This window comes from Phaseolus vulgaris, chromosome 1, assembly GCF_051622355.1.
Source record: "Phaseolus vulgaris cultivar YP4 chromosome 1, ASM5162235v1, whole genome shotgun sequence".
In the NCBI taxonomy this organism is placed as follows: domain Eukaryota; kingdom Viridiplantae; phylum Streptophyta; class Magnoliopsida; order Fabales; family Fabaceae; genus Phaseolus; species Phaseolus vulgaris.
The window spans coordinates 37,603,447-37,609,446 of NC_143498.1; positions in this window are offsets into that span (position 1 = coordinate 37,603,447).

The following is a 6,000-nucleotide window of genomic DNA, read 5'->3' on the forward strand; positions in this document are numbered from 1 at the left end:
TCTTTTAGCTGAAGCACTTTAATATGACATTTATTATTTTCTTAATAAAATTATGAGGTTATTATTGAAATTTGATTAGAACTATATGATTGACATTATTTGATTCTTAGTTTAGTTCCCTATTACATTCATGTTTAAAACAATTATCATATAGTTTACTCTAGTCAGTTTAAAATATTTGTTGATTCAACTATTGACTTCAACCAGCAATAATAGTATTTCTCTATTTATAAAAAAGCACTACAAGAAAATCATCAAATAGAAACCAATTTTTAGAAACCAAAATAATTAGTTGCAATAGTAACTAAATTAGATACCATTTTAGAAACTAAAACAAAAATTGGTTTCTAAATTAGTTTCTATTATTTTCTATTATTGTTAAATAGTTTCTAAATTGGTATCTAATTAGCAACCAATGTTTTATCTACCAATTATTTAGTTTCTAAATTTAGTCTCTAAAACCTTGGTTGCTAATTAGAGACCAATTTAGAAACTATTTAACCATAATAGAAAATATTATAAACTAATTTAGAAACCAATTTTTGTTTTAGTTTCCAAAATGGTCTCTAATTTAATTACTATTGCAACTAATTATTTTGGTCTCTAAAAATTGGTTTCTATTTCATCATTTTCTTGTAGTGATGTGTTCTCATAAAACCAATGAACTTTAGATTCCCTAATTCATTAATTAATTAATAATAATAGTTTATAATAATGCATTATGAGATTTTTTTTATTTAATTTACACATTTTTTAAACCCCTTTTAATTAAGTATAATTATTTTTTCCGTATAAAAGTCACGGGATTGCTTTATTTAACTTACTTTTGGATATCTTTTACGTCGAATCAGTATAAAATAAATTTAAATATATTTTAAATTTTTATTTGTTTATTTTTTTTAATTATAAAAAAAACGAATTTGCATCATGTGACAACATCTGTGTTTTCAATAAATAATAATAATAATAAACAACTTTTAATATACACAAGCTTTATTTGAAGGACGGTTTAGAGTGGATTTGTTTGATAGTGAATTTTAACTTTAGAATCGATTCTTGTTTTAAAACCAAAAACAACTGAAATGGATTATTTTATAATTTCATAAAGTTAAAATAAAATTGTTATTAAAAATTAAAAAAGTAAATATAATTAAAGTTAAAGTTTCGGAGATTCCAATGTTGAGACTTGTAGTGTTGTACCCTTAGTCAAATCTTTGTGTGTACGAAATAAATAAGATTGAGCTAAGGAAAGAGGAGTAATAAATGGGCGACAGACAATTAATAAATAGAGAATGAGGAACAGGAGATTAAGACAATGTAGTCATGTTTTTGTTACATAGAATTCTTCAACACAAACAAAAGGTGAAAATAGACGCCACTAGCACTAGAAAAGAAGTTGCGTCCACACTTTCAACAACCCATGGATGGGGAAAAATGGATTCTTACTTTCTTTTGAAAAACAACTAAATTCATTGCCACACAGCTAATCAAGGCCACACCATGTTACCAATGTCAAGAAGTTAAGTTACCCCCAAAATCTAATTTGTAAAATAAAATAATACTTTTTTCCAATTTCATCTTATTTAATATATTATAAATTATCAAAATGAAACGCTACAGTTAATTGGAGGATAACATATCCTAAATGTGATTTTAAGATTTTATATGGAAATTGAAAATTGTAATTAATATATTTTGATTTTTATAAACAAATTGTGCAACATCCCAAAAAATTATATATATATATATATAATAATTTACTATAAATTGATTTTTTTTAAAGACTCATATTGAACATATATCAATGAAGAAGGAAGATTACCATGTAAAAATTCTTTTTGGTACGTCTACCTCAACTCCATGACATTAATTAAGGTACAAAAGAAAAATATTTGAAAAGATTTTATGTAAAGTATGAAATATTTTCTCCCAAACCCCCCAATTAACATTACAAGAAAACTGCAGTGCAACCAGGACTCGAATCCAAGTAAAGGAAGAATTAACTATTAAACCAGACAAATTTTTGGTCATATTATCATTTTTATTATACTTATTATTATTAAAATAATTTATACATATTAATATAATTAATAATAATAATAATAATAAAAAAATAAATTATATTCATATTATTAATATTATATTCATATTAGTAATGTTATATTCATATTATTAATATTATATTCATATTAATAATATTATATTCATACTATTAATATTATATTCATATTATTAATATTGTTAATATTATTAATAATATTAATATTATTAATAATAATAAGTATAATAAAAATCATAAATAATACTAAAGAATTTACTTGATGTAGTGGTTAAATTTTCTTTGGTTACTGAAGGAACCTGGTTTTGAATCCCACTTGGATTTTCATTCGCGTTTCACTTGTAGTGAGTGGTGCCTCCAACAAGAAATGTAGGGGAGATTGCATGGACATGCCTATTTAAGGAGGGTTAGAAAAACACAGAAAAAAAACACCAATCTCTCTGATCTTGATCTTTATTGTTATTGCTAACTTTTCTTGATTGCAGATAGATTCTTGAGGATCGAGAAAATACTAATCTTTATAGAACCTGTGAAGAATTCAATGGTGGATGAACCTGAGGATCAAGTGCATTTTATTTGTTGTTTTAATCTCTTTTATATGTTTTGTTAAACAATCCCAACCCCTTTTTTTTTATCTTTATTGTTATTGCTAACTTTTCTTTATTGCAGATAGATTCTTGATGATTGAGAAAAGACTAATCTTTATAGAACCTGTGAAGAATTCAATGGTGGAAGAAACTAGGGATCAAACACTTTTTATTTATTTGTTGTTTTAATCTCTTTTATATGTTTTGTTAAACAATCTCAACCCCTTTTTGATCTTTATTGTTATTGCTAACTTTTCTTGATTGCAAATAGATTCTGAATACCAATATACCAATATCATTGGGAGACAAATTGGGGTCATAATTATACTATCATCTCAAGAATCATTTTAATCTAACAAAAAAAAAAAAAAAACTGACAACTTTCAATGTCCCACTAGATATTGCACTGCAAGAAAATCATTAGATATTGACTAATTTTAGAGAGAAAAATTATTACTCACTATATTAACTAAATTAAGTATTATTTTAGAAACTGAAAAATTATTGGTATCTAGAGTAATTTGTATTATTAATAGACAATTTCTAAATTGGTATCTAATTAGTTACCAAAATTTTAGCTACCAACTAATTAGATACTAATTTGGAAACCATTTATTAATAGTACAAATTATTTTAGATACTAATAATTTTTTAATCATTAAAATAATATCTAATTTAGTTAATATAATGACTAATTATTATTTTTTTATAAAATTAATATGATTTTTTTTAGTATAATAATTCTTTTGGATTACTAACTTTTGAGACATTGGTTAAATGAAAAACTTAGATATAACATTAATTATATATATATATATATTAATTTTCGTGTGCAAAATTCGGTTATTGTAGAAAACATAAGAAAGGGAGAGTATGAAATTATATTTTTTTTATCTTAGAAGAAAAGGAAACAAAATATAAAAAAAAACTATTTGAACAAATCTACCTTAAATAATTATGATTGTCTGATGGAGTTTAGCCATTTCTTTCAATTTATCATGTCATCATTTTTACAATTCAAGATGTGCAGTGCACCTGCCTGAATTGAATATGTTAATGCACCTAAATATGTTAATGCTGAGTGGGAGACGATTTGGATTGTTGTAATAAGTGAGATTTGGAAACACATGAATAAGGTAATTTTTAAAGGTGGTGTGATTGATGTTTCAAAAATGTTTGCTCTAATTCTATTAAAGGTTTGGTCTTGGATAACTTCCAAGGTACCTCAACTAGCTTTTTTTATTCTGATTGGTGTCTTGATCTCATGTTGGTCTAATTTGATTTAGTGTTTTTTTGAGTTGTTGGTTATTTTCTTGTTGGGTGTTTGCTGGTGTTTTGTTAGTTTGTTGGTAGGATTTTATTGTTCTTAGGAAGAAGTTTTGGAAGATTTATTCCTTTTGTATAAAGGTTGGACCACTACGAAGTGGTCCAAATTTTTTTTTCTTATTAATAAAAAAAATAATTAATGTGAGATTTGCTAGTTAAACAATAATTTAGTTTAGTTGATAACTATTGATTTCATTTATACATTATTATTATTATTATTTTAAAAATGAACTTGATATTGTTAAACTCTATTAGGATTTTAATATTTTTCTTATTTTCCTTTCTTATCATATCATTTACTTCTTTTCTGGATTTCTTTATCTTTCATTACCCATTTTTTCTTGAGCAATTAAGTGTATATATATATATATATCTTAAACTAACGTCTCATGTCATGTGCTAATTCCCTTCTAATTCATCATGGCTTTTTTCTCCTCTTTCTTTGTAACTAATGAGAAGTTGAAGAGCAATCAGAGTATAAGATGTGAGAAACACAAATTTACTTTAAAGCAAATAACATATTCTATTTCTGCATTACACGTTTGGAGCAAAAGGTATAATGAACATGTATTATTGGTCCAAGCATATGAACGGTGGACACAATCTAGTTATCTAGATGCAAAGAGGTTGTTCCACTTTTCAATCTCCTCCTCCTTATCAAGTTTTCTGATTCCACCAAACCAGCGAAGGAATGAAACTTGTTCCTCATGCCTGTTTCTATTCAACACTGATCTTTTATTTCTACTAGAAGGTGAATATTGCTTGAACTCCACTACTAATTTGTCTGCAACAGAGTTAAACATTGCAACAATGAATTTCATATTTGACCCCTCCAAAAGAATAAACAACTTTTAAAGTATGTATTAAAGAAATAAAGAAATATGTAAAGAAATAAAAAGAGAGAAAATTAGTCAAGAGAAATGCTACGTCATTTGGGTGATAATAACATATACTAGATCCATAAATGGTGCAGAGGTATCATGAGTATTTGGTGCAAAAGTAGACTTGGATGTGAGAGTTAATACACGATTTATAATCCTGGAAAGGAAATGGGGAGAACACAATCAAGAGGATACAATTGTAAAGGTATACTCATCGTGTGCATTTAGCTAAAAGAGAAATATTATGCGGGATGAAATAAACAATTTTAGGAGTGCGGACATTAATATTAGGTGACAGGCACTAAAAAACGAAAGGGTTTGAGTCAACAACAATAGAAGGGAGATGCATAGATTTAATGTTTTTATTGAAAATCTAGAAATGATGGATATATTAATGGTTGGGAGGGAATATACATGGTATAGACCAAACGACAACTAGAAGTAGATTAGATATAGATTAGATAGAGTTCTAGTATTATCGGAGTAGTTAGATGTGTGGTAAAGAAGCAAACAACTTGTACTAGACAAAATAATTTTTAATCATTATGCAATTGTTTTAAAATTGAATTCAAATGATTGCGACCTACACTTTTTAGAAATCTCGATATATTACAAATAATGTTTGTTAAGGTAAAATGGAATAGTCACGAGATAAGGGGTAAAAGGATGTTTATTTTTAAAGAGAAATTGAAAAGGCTGAACAAAATCTAAGAGATTGAAATAAGAAGGTGTCTGGAGATATATATCAAGGTAAACACAAAATCATGAAAGAGATTAGTGAAATGGACAAGAAAATTTCGATTGGAAGAGACGGAAAGGTTAAAGAGAAAAACAACTCTTTGCATCTTTGTTCAAAATAAGCTTTAAACAAGAAGCTCTATAGAGAAAAAAAAAATTAAGAGTTATATGACTAAAATTAGGGATGTGAGGTGACCAAGAGGAAGTAACACATCCTTCATAATCTTGGTACCCAAAACTAAGAACACACAAAACCTAGATGAATTCAGACCCATATCTTTGGTAGAATGTTTGTATAAGATTATATCTAAAGCTCTATCTAATAGACTTACGAAAACCCAACATAAGATCATTGATTTGAAACAATATTTGCAAACGACATCAACTTTCAACGAAAAGTAGTTAAGTA